Source organism: Arvicanthis niloticus, chromosome 23 (assembly GCF_011762505.2).
Source record: "Arvicanthis niloticus isolate mArvNil1 chromosome 23, mArvNil1.pat.X, whole genome shotgun sequence".
NCBI classification, from domain to species: Eukaryota; Metazoa; Chordata; class Mammalia; order Rodentia; family Muridae; genus Arvicanthis; species Arvicanthis niloticus.
Window position 1 is genome coordinate 39,427,804 of NC_133430.1, and position 19,342 is coordinate 39,447,145.

Sequence of the window (19,342 nt, forward strand, 5' to 3'; positions counted from 1 at the left end):
AATATCAGGAGGATAGCAAGCAGTCCCCCGTAGTTAGCCACCTTCAGGGTCCTTACCTACTTACACTCCTTGGTCTCACCTATTGATTTCAGCTAGAGCTGGGTACTCAGTCTCTGAAGGCTTCCTCCCAGACCTTGGCTCACAGCATCTACTATAGTGCTCACTTTCCCTTCTGATCCCAGAACTCTTGTAAAGCTGCAGATTAACTAGGGAAGCTTGGAAGCACAGAGTGTCAACATGGGCAGGGACAGTCCCTTGACCAATAAAGATGAAGGTCCGTCTTTATCTCCTGTAGAGAATTCTCAAAGATACTGCATAATCTTCTAAGAAGGTCCCTGAAGATGTTCCTTCTCAATAATGACCTTGATAGCAAACCACCGTTCTCAGTGTTTCCTCCCCTCCCCCTTCCCACTGCTCCCAATTTCTCATTTCTGTGCTTGTTGTGTGATGCCCTTTCTCTCTGCACTTCTAAACTTCCTCTCTCACTGGGCTCTGATTTATCATTTCACTGTAACTCTATTAGCTGGGAAGCATTCGGGGATGTTGTCAGGATAACAGGATCTGCAGCAAATGAGGTTGTATTGAATTATTTATTGTTCAGCTAAAGTGGAGATAGCCACAGTAGACGAGCGGGTTTGTAAAATCTTGGGTAATATGTCTGTTGCTTTGGAGCGCTCTTCGTCATCACCATATTAATTTTTTTCTTGTGGTTGAAAATTATAAATTTGAATGCTCCAAAGAAAAATATGTGTGCAACCATTCAGTTCAGAGCCACAAGCCTATAGCTAAGAATTATCTGTTTCCTGTAATATATAATTATGTAGCTGCAAAGCTGCAATTCTGGAATTCATGAATTTATTTAATAAGTTTATTCACACACGGTTTAAAACATATAAATACATAATTCCACCACCCCTTTTCTTTCAAAAAATAGATCAAGGATTTCGACTTGTGATATGCAAGTCTAAGCTTTTGAAGTTGGCCTGTTTTTTTGTTTTTGCTAGGAATTGGTTCTTAAAAAGATGATTTTTTTTTTTTAAACTCAACAACAAGCAAAGCAAACAGTTTGGTGTGGTGGGGGCGGGGAGGATGCTGGGGAGTCCCAGGGCCTTTGCAGTGCTAAATGTTGCTTTGCTGAAGACCTACAGCTCTTGCTCCCTACAAAGAATTGCTAGATGGTGGGGTGGGTGAGAGGGAGGGAAAATCACTGCTAACCTCTGGGATAACCAGAGCAGGTGTGTCATCTTCCTTGTAATACTGGTGTCATCCGGGAAATTGGTACGTAATAAGAACTCAGGCAAAAGGAGAGGGGCGAGTTCTATGGCTTTTAAATACCTGTGGATTTTGTCCCAATTAGCATTTCTTAATGTCCAAATATCTACTCTCAAAAGAAGTGTGACGACAGCAGGCAGTGAAATATCTTTTGCTTGAACATCTGGCAATTGAACACCCTTTGCTCATGAATCCTAGAAAACAGCATAATTATACACTCAAGCAAACAAGTCAAGAGAAAGCCTGTTTCCTCTTAAGAATTCCAAGGAGCATCAAAGTTAAAACTCCCTTCTGGATCTATGTAATGGAGCCACTGCTGTCTCCATTACACCTGCGATTACCCGAGTTCATGGTCTGTGAGAGACCATCCCAGACACAGCGTGTGGAGGACCCCACCTCCCACCCCCAATAAAAATAAAAAGAGCAAAGGTACAGCAAGGTACGCAGCAAACCCTACTGAGCAATGACCTTGTATTGTTGAAAAGTCAAGAAAACAGCCTGCCCTGCCAGCCGCCCATGTTCGTCGGTGTCACTCTCCGTGGTCGCAGATGTCTTACTTGACACCCTTGGTTCTAGCGTCTCCTCTGGCCTGCTGTACCCCACCCCATCAAAGCTTGCAGTGAGAAAGCCGAGTCTTGCCCGGAGATCCAGGCTCAAAAGAAGGTGCAGGTGGGCTGGTGTGCCCGCTTGCCTGTTGATTATGGCCCCTGCAATATGCAACTGTAGGCTGCGCGCCACCAACCAGCACAGCCGGGACAGTACCCAGCTTGAAAGCTGGAGCTGCGGCCTCCAACCCGCAGGCTGGGGGCGGGGGCCTCGGCCCAGTGCCCACCCCCTGCGCTCCCAGCGTCTGCTCCTACTACCAGCCGGTTGTAGCCGGCCGGGAGCACGCTTTCTAACGTAACCCGCCCGCGAGAACAATCTGTCCCTACCAGCCTATCTCAGGAGGGGCTCAACAGCCAGGGCGCCCTCCTCACCCATCCTACGGCCTAAACGGGTCTTTAGATGTATTTTTCAAAACCAGATCGTGATCTGCAGGGACGCAAGGCGGGAAAGGCTGGGAGGACTCCGTTTAGCCGCCAGGCTTGCGGCTCCGGGGCACACGAATTAGGCCGGAGCTGCAGAGTCGAGTCCTCTTCCCGAGGCAAGGGGCTCTGAGTGTGCAGGATCAGGGGAGGTGAGAGAGGACCCTGGCGCCCCAGGTCCCGGCGGCGGCGGCGCTAGCGGCTAGGCAGGTGCCTCCGGGCGCGCAGTCTGATTGGCAGGTGCAGGAGTGGGTGGGGAAGGCGGGCCTGGCGCTGCGGGAGGCTGCGGCCCCGCCTCCCCGCCCCCGCCCCCGCCGCGGGACTATCTGGTCCCGGCAGCAGCGATGTCCCCCGGCAGGAATGTCCCTCCTCAGATAATGTTATTTATATCTCTGGGCGGGTCCGCGGCTCCGCAGCACCAGGCGCCCGGCGGCCACTGTGCCAGGAGCCCCGTGCTGCCCTCCTCCCCCTGCGCCGCCGCCCCCGGGCTCGGGGTGGCCGCCGCTTCAACCCCAGCGCAGGTGAGTCCCCGAGGGCCGCGCGGCGGGAGGGAGCTGGGTGCCCCGGAGCCAGCGCCCGGGTGCGCGAGGCCCAAGGGGTGGGTGAAGCGACGGCCCGGTGGGGGCCTGGCTCCGGGTGCCTAGCATGGGGAGGGAGGGGTGCGGAGCCCGGGAGGCCCTGGCGGCTGCGGCAGTCATCACCCCGGGACGCGGGAATCCGCGTGGGTTTCGCAGGCGCTGGGCGAGTAAGGCGCTAGCTCTGGGAAGCCAGCTAGTAGAGTGTCGCCCTGGGGCACGGGGAGTGGGTTTGGGGTGTGTGTGCTCTTGCTCGCCTCCCCCAGGACCCTCACCTAGGAGCAAAGTGTGTTGGGGGGGGGGGGGCTGCCTGTGGTCGGTCTGAGGACTGTCCGCGCCTGTGCCCTCCGCTGCCTGGCTTCTCAACCCCCCGGGCGTGTCGGATCCTCTTCTGGAACTTGGCTAGCGCGCTCCAGGGCTGCCCAGTGCCAAGGCTGGGAGGACAGTTCAGGGCAGCAGAGGGGGCCGGGCTTCAGGATGCCAGGCAGGACGTGCAGAGTGACCCAGTGTAGACTGAGAAGGGAAAGATCAAGTGTCCCAGAACTATACTTCAAGGACCCCCATCGCCCTTTGAGTTCCTATTCTCCAAGCTACTGCCCACTCTACTCTTACCCTTCGTGCCAGTTCCAGCAACTTGGCCCCGAAGAAATAGAAGAAAATGGAAGAAACAAGAGCTCTAACACAATCCTTAAGTCCCACCAACTTACCCAGACTTCCCAAAGGGGAAATAGCTACGAGGCTTGAGTACAGTTTCCGTGACAACAAGCCTTAGGTAGGGCCTTGATTTATAGTCTATTAATATCCAAACCACTGTTTTCAGTGAGCAATTAGAGGTGCTAGAGTTAATAACACCCTTAACTCACTGAAGGGATATGGAAAGAAGCCATTGTTTTAGATGCATCCGGCAGGATGGGATTATATAGTGATGGTCTCTTTTACTAAGAACTTCAGTGGGGAGAGGATACGGCTGTCACCTCCACGATAGGAGGCAGCCATATAAAACCCCTGCCTGTGCAATAGATGTATATAGTTCAGTTTCCAAGGGAGGTGATTCAGATAGCTCCTGAATGAGAGGAGCCTTCGGGGAAGAAGAAGAAACAAATCGAGGCATATTTAAGCTATTCTCTTAGGCTACCCTTAGCTTCACAGATCGCTCAGAATTTTAATCTAGAATCTCTTTTTAACTGCTCGGTGACTATGACCCAGGGCAGTCATCTCCTATTCCAGGATCAGACTTCATATGCTTTTACAATGAGCCCTGATTTCCAGAATGTTATGGGAAACTCTTATAAGTGCAAACTGTTTGTTAATTATGAATGCCCAGCACCCCCAGAGACTTGGGGACTAGCTAACAAAAGCAACAGTAAACTTAGAGCAGAGAAGAGCCCACCAACCTTGAGATGAGGCCAGCCGGTTATACAAAGTTACCAAATTCTGGCATTGAGTAAAGCACAGTTGAAAGGACAAGGACCCTTTGCTGGTATACCTCCCTTTATCAGCGGCCCAGTGGTAGTGGCTGGGGATGAGCCAGTCCTGTTAATCTTGAGTTCTCTGAAGACATAGAGTCCGCCCAAGGAATTGAAAGCACCCAAAACTTCCCAGGCATTCAGGCTGGGCCTTGCAGTACAGGCATATCAAGTTTTCCCCAGCGACTTGCCCCGTGGAAAGCTGGGATACCACCTTTTGCTCTGGTCATTGTTTCATCTAAGTGTGCCGAAGGTGTCCGGTGGAACCAACACACCTGTTGGATTGTTTGCTTGGGAGTAAAGTCATAACAGGGTGCTGACTCCCACCTGCAATCACGCTCAAATATGGCTATTTAGGTAAACTAGGTGCAAGTGAAAGCTTTGAACTAATGTCAGTCTGTCACAATTTTGGAAAATAGGTTTTTGATAAATAAAAAGAACAATAGCTTTTATTTACTCTATTTTTTATGTACTTGTGGCTGGCTGGTAGTGGATTCTCGGATAGTCTTTGTTGACTGAATGAGAGAATGAATGATCAGGGTTGCTTTATATGGCATTTAATTGTCAATTATGGGGGCTGTAGAGATGGCTCAGTGGTTAAGAGCACTGACTGCACTTCCAGAGGTCCTGAGTTCAAATCCCAGCAACCACATGGTGGCTCACAACCATCTCTAATGAGATCTGATGCACTCTTCTGGTGTGTCTGAAGACAGCTACAGTGTATTCATATATAATAAATAAATAACTCTTAAAAAAAAGAAGAGCCGGGCCCAGCACTTGGGAGGCAGAGACAGTCGGATTTCTGAGTTCGAGGCCAGCCTGGTCTACAGAGTGAGCGCCAGGACAGCCAGGGCTACACAGAGAAACTCTGTCTCGAAAAACCAACAACAACAACAACAACAACAACAACAAAAAAAAAAAAAAAAAAAAAAAAAAAAAAAAAAGGAAGAAGAAGAAGAAAATTGTCAATTCTGCAAGGTCACACATATTATCACATTTTAAAGAGCAAAGGAATGGCTGGTGAGATGGCTCGGCAGGCAAAGGTGCTTGCTGTTGAAGCCTTGTGTGATGGACTCCACAAAGTTGTCTTTTGACCTCCACAAGTGTCCCTGTATGCACACACACACACACACATACTCACACCATAATAATACATTTTTAAAGTGGGGAAATTGGATCAGAGAATTAAATAACTTGTTCATCTCACACAGCTGATGAGAGATGAGGGGAGGCCAGGATTCAAGCTCCATTGCTTGCTCTGTTGTCCTTTAGGTGCTCGGCAGGGAGTGCAGAATAGGTTGGGAAGATTTGCTTGTAGCACTGGCTTATCAAACTCCTCACTCCTTGAACCTCAGATCATAATTTTGCTTATGTCAGAGAAGTTTAAAACATACTACCTCAAGGCGGCATTGAGCATTTATTTGCTCAGAAGTTTTTAGCCCAGTGCCCTCTTGTTTTCAGGTCATTGTTTCAAGGACAGAATTATAATTTTGGCAATAGTCAAACACAGATTAAAAAAAAAAAGAGTTTTCTTTCAGTCCTGGAAGTGACCAGAAGGGCATGGTGATGCACAGGACAGGATGACTATAAAAAATTCATGAGGAAAATAGGATTGGAGTCGGAAGGGACCTTGGAGGTCACTGGTTCTAGCCTTCTGTTTATATGGACACTTGCTTAAAGGTGAGACCTAGCTGCACTTCACCTGTCATTTATAATGCTCCTTTTCTTCTTGTCATTCTAACCCATGTCTTCTCTGTATCTCTTTCCCTCTCATGGCCAGGGAGGTTTGTTTTCTGTAGTTTGGTCCATTCAAACCACTGAGGTTTTCTTTCCTTTGGGTGAAATGAGGCAAGAACATATTTTAATATCCAATAGTTTCATCCTAGTGAAGTTCAAAACCAGGAAACAAAAATGAAAAGGTACAGGGAGAGGAAGAAGAAATATATGTTTTCGATAATGAAATGCTAGCCTGTTCTCTAATTTCCCCATTGCTCGTTAACTATACATGTATACATTATCCCATAAAAGGGTATGCACATTGCTACCCACAGGCAGTGTATATCTCAAGGCATCTATTTTTCTATAGCATTTCTGTGGGTTTCTGTGGGATTCTGTGGTTCTGTGAGAACCATTGGGATTGCCAGATACCTGGTGTTTGTTTTGTCTTTTGTAAAAAAAAAAAAAAAGAATTATTTATTTATTACTTTATGTATATGAATGTTTAGCCTGAATGTATGTATATGTACCACATATGTGCCTGGTGCTATAGGGAGCCAGAAGAGAACATTGGATGCCCTTAAACTGGCGTTACAGAGCATTGTGAGACTCTTCATGGGTGCTGGGAACAGAACCTGTGTCCTTTGCAAGAACAGTAGACATTTTTAATTTCTGGGTCATCTCTCCAGTCTCCAGATTCCTAAATTGCTCTTGAAGAATATTGCTTCAAAGTCAAGCACTTTGTCCAAAATCAAACTCTGCCCATGACATGAAAAGGCAGAAAACATGACCATTGGGAAGTTTGAAGTACTGTCAATACACTTGTTCATTGTCTGTAATGTTTTTCATCACCCCTGACCTTCAGATTAACACTTATCAACTGAGTTGGGAGCATGAGGAATGAAAGTAGGTGCTGTGTAGGCTGATGAGAGATTTGACTTTTATAGTGATGCCTGGCTGGGAAGTCCGTGGATACTGGACTTTGAAGTGGCCCAGATGGGGTTAAGACAAAAATACAGGTCAGAGGATACTTGGGAAAGGGTATTTTGTCTATAGAGTAGTTTGTACTGATTCATTTGGTCTTTATGGGCAGATGTTTTTGGTTACTATATTGTAGGGAAGGAGCCTGGGAGGAGGCGTGCATGTTGGTCTGTACAGTAACTAGCTCATCTCTCCGGACTTGCTGGGGCTATCAGACAAGCATTTCTTCTCTGACAGCCCCAGGAGGTAAAGGTCTCTTGGCTTGGAAGGTGGAGCTAGAGATCAGAGGAGAATGTGGGAGACAGTCCAGGGACTTCACTGTCAGACCTGGCTCTTCTCACTGAATAGTCAGCTCCCGGTAGTAAATATTTAGAAAATGTCATAGCATGGCTTCCTTTTGTTGCCTATTTCTTAGTTTCACAGCCAGGCAATCTGAGTTCTTCCATTTTCAGCCAGCTTTAGCCGAACATCAAATCACTAGGGGATCACCAGCCTTGCAGCTTGCAGAGTTTAAAGGCTGAGTGCTTTCTCTGTAATTGTTTAGCTTCTGACATCCCCAGACCACCTCTCATTTTGTTCTTTCCTTCTGGTTGCAGGAAATATTACAAAGCTGTCTTCTCACTACCTCAGCGAGGCCCTTTCAGGCTTTGCTATAGTTCTATTATATCTGTACAGACCTGGCTGAGGGTATAATTAAAGGGCAATTAAAACTCAGACATATATCATGTTAACAGTGGGGGCAAAAGCAGGTCTCCTTTCTTTCATTTGAATGCTGTAAATTTAGCAAACGAATAGGAATGGGGCTAGGGGAAAAAAAAGACTTTGTATTGAACTGGGCTGGGATCCTGCAGGATATTTATGAAAAGAGGAACAGGGCACCTTGACAGTCAAAGAACAATAATTGCATTGAATTATAGTCAATTCCGAAGTTTCCACTATTGTGAAAGAAGCAGAAACTTGGATAGTTTTGCAAATGAGTAAGTTGAAAATCTTTTCTCTTTGTACCAGACTTAAATATAGGTGTGTCTCATGTGCGGATTCATAGCGTCTCAGATAAAGCGAGATGCATCTACCATCTTAAGTGACAAGGATGGGGGAAAGATCTGAAACCTCATCCCATCCCCATGCTCAGCTCTTGACTCATTCCAGAAGACCCTTGAGTGGAGAATCAACTTCACCGTCCAGCGTATTTCCTTAGGAAGACAAGGCCAGGCCTTCCCTAACCCTGGCTCTGAGGCAGAAGTCACAGAGAGTGAAAGAGAGCAAATATAGGGCATGTACTATGTACCTCACATTGGCGTACGCTCAGGACACAGAAAAGAGGCAAACAGAGGCCCTTTCTCTCCTGAGAGGCAGACCCTCAAACGCTGGCGTGGTAGAATGCTTTGGGGGAAATGGTGCTTTCAGAAAAGGCCATGGCAGGAAGATCTGATGCAGTTTGGGATGTTCAGGAGGGCTTTAAAAAAATGTCAAGGACTGTTAGATGGGAGGCTGTAAGGGCGTGGCACGGGGCTGCAAGTATGTGGTGCCACCCAGATGGGCAGCAGAACTTTACTACGTGCCAGTCAGTAGTTCTGTGTATTTGGAGTGTGACCACACAATGAAGATGGATGGCTAAGGGTCCATTTGCTGAAGACGTTTAGAAGTTCATGTTGAAATCAGTGCAGGTTTTTAAGTGGAGATATATGTGTTGGAGGGGTCAGGCCAGATTCTTGAAGAGAAAGCGAATTAGAGGGCATACAAGGTGGACTTGTCCTACGTCAAGGGAGTGAGCACACAGGCAAGGTTTAGTCCCTTCAGTTTTCAGGATGTCTTTGTACAATTTCATTTTATTTTATAATGAGCACTCAAGAATATCTCATTATCCTTCTTTTAGAGTTGGGGGACTGCACTAGAAATGTCCCCAGGCAGTGGTTGCCAGCAGAACCTGTCCATCACCCAGTTGCCTAGTTCCATCACAAGAAGACATTGTCTAGCTTTTGTCTATAGGAGAACTGAATATTCTGGACTTTCTGGCCAAGACAGCAATTGCTTTCTTCCTTCAGTAGAACTTCCCATGTGAGTTTATTGGTTTTGGAGAGAGGCACGGGGACGCTGTTGCTGGTAGCAGTGTTTACACTCCAGCATACCCACAAATCTTCAAGAATGGCCCTACAGAGTATACCATAACGATGGTCAGGGTGCAACTTAATGGGTCAGCGGCAGATGCCACAGGTAGACGAGTGGTGGGTTGCTATTCTTGTTATTGGTGTTTTGGCTTTTCTAATCCCTCATCCCATCATTAGGCTTCTGCCTCATTTGGAACCTCAACATTTTCTGTTTTTTCCCAGTGATGCTGCCTGCTTTTGGCTTGTACCTCTCTCAATCTCCAAAAAATATTTATTGAGTTCTCATTTACTTACCAAACATGTTCTAGGTCAGTGGTTCTCAACCTTCCTAATGGCGTGACCTTTTAATGCAGTTCCTCATGTTATAATGATCCCCCAACCATAAAATTATTCATTGCTATTCATAAGTGTACTTTTGCTACAGTTATAAATTGTAATGTAAACATCTGATATACAGGATATCTGACATATGACCTCCAGAAGGGTCATGACCCACAGGTTGAGAAGCACTGCTCATAGGGTACATGGGAGAACATGGGAGAAAAAAAAAAGTCTGACATCGTGGAGCACACATCTTCATTGGGATAGATGAGTATTAAATCATACCAAAAGACAGCAAATGGGTAGATCATAATATCAAGTGTTATAGAGAAAAATTGGGCAGCATGAAGGGAACAAGAGAAGGTTCAACTCTAATGAGGTCTCATCCTAGCAGAGATCCAGGTAAAAGGAGACAGGAGGCCAGGGGGCACGCAGCGGGAGATTCGGGTTCTAGCTTTAGTCCAAGCACAATAGGAAGCTGCTGGGCATTGTGGACAGAGAATTGACCTGTTCCAGTTTGATTTTAAAGTGGCCCTATCTGTTGTCCTGAGGATTGGTTGTGGAGGACAAGAGGCAGAAGTCTCAGTGAAAATGACTGCAGTCCAGGTGACAGACAAGGCATGGGGTGAGGGAGGTGGTACTCTGCCGTTGGATGCTGGGTATATTTGGAAGGCAGGGTTGGTGGGATTTGGATAGGGAGGAGAAAGAAAGAGTCAAGCAAGGATGGTGTAATTGTTTTGGGTTCCAACAAGGGTCAAAATAAAAGGACCATTTACTGAGATGGTGATACATTTTGTCAAACATACTAGAGTCTATTATTTTTGGATTTCTGGTTTCACTGAGCAGTGGATTTGGGATCGTGTCAGGCAGACTTTTCATTTAAAGATAGCAATGAAAAAATAAGACGTTTTATTGTATATGGCTCATGGTCTGTTTGCTTTGAAGTGAAGGCTTGGGGGCAGGGAGAGTCTGTGAATCTACTGCTATTCCTTTTAGATCATTCCCACATCACTGTGACGACAGGGTAGAGACAAAACTGAAAAGTATTTCATTTTGGTGATATGAACATTTTCCATTTGCTGATTAAAGTGCAAACATTTTGTGATGTTTATAGGGTTTTTTTAATCATAAAGAAGACCTTTTAAATTTATAAAAATGAATTCCTTTATATATTTAAAATGTATACTCAACAATATACAGGTTTTTACAATGAAAAATAAAAATCTTTGCTATGTTCAGTCTTTACTTTTTAGAGGTTTATTTGTTTGTTTGTTTATTTGTTTCATTTCTCCAGACAGGGTTTCTCTGTGTAGCCCTGGCTATCCTAGAACTTGTTCTGTAGACCAGGCTAGCCTGGAATTCAGAGATCCGCCTCCCAAATGCTGGGATTAAAAGTGTACATTATTAGTGCCCAGCTCAGACGATTATATTCATGTATGTGTGAGTGTGTGTGTTTGTGCATATGCCTGTAAGTGCTGGGTTTATGTGCAGGTTGGAAGAGGGTTGGATTCCCTGATGCTGAAGTCACAGGCCGTTGTGAGCCACCTGACGTGGGTGCTGGGAACTGAAATCGGTGCTCTGTAAGAATAGTGCTTGCCCTCAGCCGCTGAGCCACCTCTCCAGCCCCTTCACTCTTACTTTTTTTCAGAAAAAAAAGTATTTTTTCAGAAAAGTACTGTGCACATCTAAGTATCATCCCGGCCCATTTTGGAGTGATAGATTAAATCTAGCGAAAATCTAGATTGAGCTTCTCTTTATGGTTTAGGAGGCTTTACCACTTAGAGACTGACTCTCAGATAGATCCCTAAGTGACCTGGGGTCCTGCCAGCCTCTCTACACTGAGAACTGTTTGTCAGACAACACCCCTTCTAGAGCTTCCAGTTACAGTTAGAGTAGGGTGGAAATCTGTACTTACCAAGAGTCCTTGTAACCTGACCGTAGTCTGATTTTCTACCCTTAACTGTCAACCTTTCCTATTGCAGACCCTCAGCTACCTCCTCTTCTGTCTTCCTCAGTTCTAAACAGTTCTCCCAGGTTTGGAGTGGTTAACGGAGGATCTGGAATCAAGGGTAGTCAGTTTGCCTCATGCTTCCCATCCTGTAATGATCCCCCCACCCTTCCCACACTTGGTACATGTATGACCGATTGGAATGTAACTATAGACTTCTTTTATCATTACAGTTTAATCTTGCTCAACCAGGCAGTGTGCTCGCTCATTTGTCTAGGTTTTGTTTTTATTTTTCAATTTATTTGGGTGTGAGCAGGGAGGGGCGTATAGCAGGCCGTGGCTAAGTGTGGAGGTCAGAGGACAACTGCTGGGGGTCAGTTCTCCCTTCCAGCACGGTGGTCCTGAGGCTTGGACTCTGGTTGTCAGTCTCGATGGCAAGTGGCTTTACCCACAAACCTTTGTTTCTTTAAGACAGGATCTTGTTATGCAGCCCTGGCTGGTCTTGAATTTGTGATCCTTCTGCCTCTGCTTCTCCTTTGTTAGAATTGGAGATTGGCCCCACCATACTTGGCTGATAATAAGCTCTTAAGGGAAGGAACTAACTTTTGAATTACGGTCCTGGGTCTGACATAAAGTCCCAACTAATGCTTTTGGAAGTAGAAGTTCCATTAATAACTTAAAAAAATTATTTTAATTTTACTTTACAAGATTTGTAATCAATCTAAGTTTTATACTGACTAGTCACTTTTTGTTTGTGGCTTTGAGACACGCTCTTACTATGTAGCCCAACGTGGCCTCAAACTCAAGATCTTCCCTCATTGCCTCCTGTGTTCTGGGGTTATAGGCATATGCAACCACACTCAACTGCTTATTAGTAATTCTTGATAGATGGTGCTGGCACACAGGGTTAGATTAATTGAAAATTTTCTAGTGGTAGCTACCCACAATGCTACCTACCTATTGGGCAGCAAAGGTGTCCGTTCCCAGGGAATGGCAACTGGATATTGTTCCTTTAGATCGCTGTTTCAGCCTGTGGGTCACTGCCCCTTTGGTGGAGGGCTGGGGGGGTGGCATGGGCGACTGGGAGTGGTGCTGGGTGGAGGTTGTCGAATGACTCATAGGGGTATCCTGCATATCTAATATTTCATATCGGGTATCTTGCATATCTGATATTTACATTATGACTCATAACAGCAGCAAAATATACAGTTATGAAGTATATAATGAAATAATTTTATGGTTGGAGATCACCAAAACATAAGGAACTGTATTTAAGGGTCACAGCATTAGGAAGGTTGAAAGCACTGCATTAGCTAAAGAACTTTCTGATATACCCTAAATCATGCATGCCCTCCATCTCTTCGGGGGCCAGGGACGGAACCCAGGACTTCATCCCTGTTAGGAAGAACATTGCACCCATTAGCCACACCTCCAAGACTTTGTCAGAAGCAAAGTTTTGTTTTTGTTTTATTTGCCCCTAAATGATGAAGAATAGTTATTTCAGGGGCATGGCAACCATGCAATTAAAATGTTTTTTCTTTCTGCATGGTGATAAATATGCTTGACATAAAATTTGTTATTTAAACGACTTTTATACAGTTCAGTGGCAAAATTACATCTCCACTGCTCTCTGGATGTTATCACCATTCATCTCCAGGTCTTTTCTCACCCTCCGAAACGAAACTCAAACTCGGGATCCACTGAACGCTAACTCCCTTCTCTCTCCTCCCCGTCCATGGACTGATGCCTGGGTTGCTTCCAACCGTTGCCTGTTGTAAATTACGCTGCTGTGAACAAGATATCACTGTGAAAAATGCCTGTATCTTTTCAAGATCTTGCTTTTCCTTTTGGATAAATATCTAGAGGCAGAATTGCTGGATCATCGTCTATTCTATTTTTAAGGAGCCCATCCGTCAGTTGTAATATTCCCCTCCACTGTTTAATATCTCCAATGGGAAGAGAGTAAATGTATTAATATCATCACTTTGGGGACCACACTGAACCTAAATATTATTTGAGATCACCATCTTTGGGGAATAACTTGTCATCCAAGCTCCCGAATGTGTCCGTAGATCAGTTTGTCTATTTTTAGATGGAAGACACTTAGAGGACAAGAACGTGTTTGCTTTGCTCTGTAGATCATGTAGCCAAACTCAGGTAGGGAAGGTGTAAACATTATAGGAAGATGTGCATCAGCCAAGAAGTCTCCTTGGGCTGGGTGATGAGTGGCTGGGCTGCTTCCAGCTCCCTCTCTCTGCCCTTGGGCAAGAGCTCCCGCTTCTCTGACTTTCCCAAGGTGTAAGAGATCGTCGCATTAATGTTAATCATCCTTAAATTTTTCCTTATACATTCCTTTAAGGCTTACATGTTGCCTCGCCTTGATCCCCTTGCTGGTAGGCCCTCCCCTCACTAGGCTTATGGCGCCACCACGTGCTTCCTCTATTTTCTTCTTATTGCTTTAGCTACAGGATGAACCATTTACCATTTAATTGTCAACTCGCCTTCTATTTCTTGTAATAAGAAACTGAGCTTTATTCTTTAAAAAAGTATATATATGTATATACTTTTTATGTTTGTATGTATATATGTATATAATATATATATATATATATATGAGTATATATATATACTTTTTTCTTAGAACCTAAATATGTATATGAATCTATACTTACACACACACACACACACACACACACACACACACATACTTTTTTCTTAGCACCTAAGCATGTATGTGTACTTTTTTTTTTTTTTAATCTAAAGCCATGCTTGGCACACAGAAGGGAGTGGTTCAAAATTTTTTATTGGCTAAAAAATAGCGTGAGTGTTTGACATTATGTCATACCTCTCTGTGTGTATGTGTGTATATATACATATTATGTATATAAGTGTTTTGACTGAATGCATATCTGTGCGTTACCTGTGTGCCTGGTGTCCATGGAGGTCAGAAAATGGTACAGATCCCAGGGAGTTGCAGACAGTTGTGAGCTCCTATGTGGATGCTGGGAATTGAACCTGGGTCCTCTGGAAGAGCAGCCAGTACTTTGAGCTATCTCTCCAGCCCCAAATTAATACATAATTTTAACTTGAAAATATGTTTATAGTAACAGGTCAACATTTATTGAGAACTTATATGCTAGTCTAGGCACTATGCTAAAAGCTTTCGTGTGTACTTACAATATCACTTATGTACTATTATTCTAATTTAAAAGATTATTTTAAAAAAGAAAATCAAAGCGGGGGAGACAGGGAAGAGGGACAGTGATTGGGATGTACATGAATAAAAAAAATATATCAAGCTTAGATAAGTTAACTCGCCCAATCCACTGCCCACAAAGGTTAAAGCCAGACTCGAACCCACATGTATATTCCAAAGTGCTTGCTTTGAACCCTTGTGCACACCCGTATTTGGGTGAAGGTTGACATTACATGACTTTCAGAAAAAACTTTCAGCCCTTGGGAGGCAGAGGCTGGCGGATTTCTGAGTTCGAGGCCAGCCTGGTCTACAGAGTGAGTTCCAGGACAGCCAGGACTACACAGAGAAACCCTGTCTCAAAAAAAAAAAAAAAAAAAAAAAAAAAAAAAAAAGACATTACATGACTTTCATTTTAATGATTCCTTTCTGAATTTTTAATAGTCTGAAACTAGTCTGAAATGAGATAGGCAATTAATTGCATACTTCCATATGCCCCTTTATATTTGTAAGGATTTAACCTGATAGGCTCAAATCCCTTTATTAGCTTTTAATAAATAATTAACACCCGAGTCCTACTTCCGACATGGTTCTCTGACATTTGAAGGTGGAGATAGGTGTTGGTTAGTACCGCACGGTATACCCATGGTTATGAGGCGTCTGCACTAAAGTTGCCTTGGAAAAAGTCAGAAGTATTGTTCGTTGCAGTGGCCTTCCTGATTCCCATGAGCTGTGAGCATTCTCTCTCTCTGAAACTAGGTCCCGTCTGGACCCTGCCACTGGGCTACCCGGTCCTCTCTTACTTATTCTTAACATTTTTCAGTCCATTTCTTTCTATGAGCTATTCATTATTGGGGTCTCCAGTGCATCTACCAGCCTGATCTCTAGCCTCAGTTTCCCTCCTTGGTTGTGTACCACAGCCTTCTCCTGGTTGCCCTCATTTGCTTGTGTTAAGATGTCCCTCTCTCTGCGTTATAGCGGGGACTCCAGCTTCGGCCCTAGCCCTGCTCGCCTGCCTTTTGTCGAAAGCTCTTTGCTTTCTGCCTCCCTAAATGAAAACTTCAGCAACATTTTGCATATTTGTTCTTTCAAACTCTGGCATCCACATGGCTGTTGACTTCTGTTCAGTTTTCTCCAATTTCCAGATATTTTTTGTGTTGCAGTGTCTGCTGGTATGTTATGTTTGAATAACTGACTTTCTGTCTCTAACTTTTCAATCAGTGCCATTCTCTGACCTTGGGGTTATTTTTTAAAAATATGAGTCTGACCAAGTCATTTACCTGTCAAAGTTCTTAGGTTCTCAAGAGAGCCGATGGTAGCACACACCTTTAATCCCAGCACTGGAGAGGCAGGTGGATCTCTGTGAACTGGAGGCCAGCCTGATCTATCGTGAGTTCCAGGACAGCCAGGCCTACACCGAGAGCCCTGTCTTGAAAAACCAAAATCAACCAACCAACAAACCATTATTTTTTCCTTTGCACCTAAATACAATTTAAAGAGGAAAGGCTGTGGACATAGCTCAGTGATAGAGACTTACCTAGCATGAGTAAGTCTCTGAGTTCAACTCCCAGTGAAGAAATAAAGCTAAGTGGACAGACAGGGACCTTTCCAGTCTGTGGCTGCCTTTCTTGGCTTTATCCCCTCTCCCTTTACCCACTTTGGGTGCCTATGATTTGCTCAAAGAGATACATTCTCATGCCTCTGTGCCTGTGTTTCTACTGCTGTCTAGTCCTGAAGTGTGTCTTTTGTCTGCCACACAATCTGTGTGTTGTGTACCCAAACACCCCATTCAAATAAAACCCCACCGTGAAAATTTCCTGAAACCCCTGTGTCTCTCCCCTAACCTGAGGAGACACAATTGTTCTCCTCTGTTGGTTCTGACGCTGCTTGGTCATGTGTAGGATTCTGCTAGGTTATGAGTTTCTTGAAGAACAGACAGTGTCTTGTTCCCATGGAGACTCTGGTGCCCGACTCACTCCCTGGCTCATGGGTGGTAGTCTAGAAATGCTGACCGAATTGGGTAATTTCTGGAATATTCAGCACTCTGCTAACACAAAATAGGCGTCTCCAGAAGGGCGGGTGGAATTACTAGCTGTTCATGAGTGAAGCTGAGAGGTGAGGACTGCTACAGAACTGAGTGGGGCTCTTCCCACCTCGGCCTCCTCCAGCTCTTTCCACGATTCCCATGGATGGGGAGGAAAGGTGACAGCTGGTTTTAACAGGCATCATGAGAACACGTCTGCCGCTGCTGCTTATTCATACAGCATACAGTCCCTCCCACCTCATTTTTCAGTGACTGTTTGATGCTGATCCTCAGAATGCAGTGATGAAAGACTCTCTGATGGCCACCCCAGACGCATCTATGTAAGATTTGTTTTATAAGGGGGGAAGAGTTAAGGAACACATTTCAGGAAAAAAAAAAAAACCCTCCAACTTTCCTATAGAGAAGTTTTGATTCCCTGGTACATGTAGCCTGCATGTCCGTTTGCTCGTCTGTAGACATGGGAAGTGGAAGCTATATTGTATAAGGCTATGTAGTGCTTATTGGTTGGTTGAGTCTGCTTTCATTTCTGCCTTACCCATACACAAAGCAAGTTTCACCGATGGCTGGACTCACTAGCATTCTGCATGCTCAGGCCTTTGAGTGTGTTTTGTTTCCTTCAACAAAACTCTCGGTCATGGACACACTCCCACTCTTGCCTCGTTCCATGCGTAGGGAAACATAAGAGCTGGTGATTGGCTGCCAGAGTCAGTGAGTGGGGCTAGGAGGCCTCGGTAAATATGTGTGTAGGGTCTGAGATGAACCGATCAACAGAAGGCCAGTGTGATGGAGCCTCGAGGGCAGGAAGGAACTCCCGACAGGGTAGTCGGCTAGGATCTCAGTGTGTTCTGAGGGGCCAAACAGTGAGGCCTGCGATAAGCAGATAGAGCAGTCAACATACTCTACCTGGTGAGAGTCGACTTGAGCGCATAGGAGCTTCTAGAAGGTCTAGGAAGCCATGAAAACCAGTAATCATCCTGTTGCAAGCTACTAGGTGCCACAGCAGAGGTCACTGGTGGCAGTCCAGCTGCCAGTGGCTCATCTGGGTATGCCTTTGAGGGAGCGATACTCAAGCTGGGAGATGGTTTCTGGCTGCTCTCGCTTCCCATTTAAATCGTAGGATCCTACGTATAGACTGAACAGATCAAATTCTGTACGTAGTGCTGACTGAAACTGCGGGATGGGAAGAGGGAGCCTTCATTGTGTGGAGTTCTGAGAAGAATGGGGGTGTTTACAGGTGCAGGGACTGAAGTGTCTAGAATACAAGCCAGGAACTCTGGGAGAGGAAGTGAGTATCCTCTAAGACAGAAACCCACACCTAGGAGGACAAACCAGGTCATTTGCATTGCAAAACTGGGTGAAGTCACTTTGCCCAGAGACTGGAAAAGTACTCAGCTGCTGTAGTCCAGCTGGGCTCCTCTCACCCAGGCTGCCTAAGCGCAGGGGGGTGAGCATAGTAGAGAAGTTAACACGGTTCTGAGCTCTCGGTGTAGCAATTCACTGGCAGCCTGGGCTCGGCTGCTCTGACTGCTTGTGACCCAGAAAACACTCAGAAAATGACTGCAGTGAAGCGCTCATCTTCAAGGTGAATCTCCCAGGTTAGGGAGAGACGCAGACTGAATCCCGAGGGTTGGATACTTCCTGCCTCTGCTGGGAGCCAGCTTTGTTTATACTGTGGCCCCGAGGAAGTCATTTTATATCTCACCCGGTCTCCACCAGCAAAGGGAGCCTTCTGCTTGTTTTGCATACGCCTAGCGCCTCCTCTGCAGGAGGGACAGAATGAATCGGGAGCTAAAAACTTCTGGCAGTCATAAGTCTTTGCAAACAGCGGAGTCTAGTGAGCAGTGCTGAGCAGTGCGTTTGGTTGGCAAGGGATCATTTCAGACTACACTTGCTTTCTCTGTCTATAAAACAGCAGGGATGCTTTCTAGTTGAATTGGGAAGAGGATGGAGATGGAGTTGCGACTACATTTCCTCTCTCAAAACCTGATGCTTGAGGCATCAAAACTCAAAGAAAGATGGTCTGTAGATAAAATGTACCCAAAAAGCACCTTGCATACTAAGCAGCACCCTTAGAACCATCCCTGGAAGACATCTGATTCCATTCTCTTGTTTCTTCTTTTCATTTCATTTCTCCCCCCCACCACCACATTTTTTTTTTAAATTTTATGAGTATGGGTATTTTGCGTACATGCATGTCTGTGCACCGTATGTATGCTTGATACCCGTGGAGCCCAGAAGAGAGCATCAGATCTGCTGGACCTGGAATTACAGATGATTTTGAGCTTCCATGTGGGTGCTGGAAAATGAACTTGGGCCTTCTGTAAGAGCAGCCAGTGCCCTTAACTGCTGAGCCATCTCTGGTCCCAATTGGGTCCATAGAAGTGAAGTAGTTTGCCTGAAGTTGCAGAGTGCCTAAGCTGTAGGACTCTGTACATGGGGCCCAGGTCCTCTGATTCCTGGCCTCTGTGTAGCCCAGCCCTGCTCATCTGCTCTCCTGGCCGCTTCCTTCTTTGTTTTTACAGTTTCTAGCATGTGTTTGTTCGTGTGTGTGTGTGTGTGTGTGTGTGTGTGTGTGTGTGTGTGTGTGTGTGTGTGTGTGTTGGGGTGGTGTGTGCCACTGTGCCCATGTTGAGATCAGAGGGCAACTTTGGGAGCCTCTTCTCTCTCTCTGTCATATGGCTGGGGAGCTGGAC

The 19,342-nt window shown here is 45.4% G+C and overlaps 1 protein-coding gene across 1 annotated transcript in view; it reads left to right on the forward strand.

Moving 5' to 3' along the window:
• Nucleotides 1–2,619: 2,619 nt before the first annotated feature.
• Sptb (spectrin beta, erythrocytic) overlaps nt 2,620–19,342 on the forward strand; it is a 129,274-nt gene continuing 112,551 nt past the window's right edge. The window contains exon 1 of the mRNA XM_076921958.1: nt 2,620–2,818. The gene's annotated coding sequence lies outside the window, so the exon portion shown is untranslated. The remainder of the gene's footprint in view (nt 2,819–19,342) is intronic.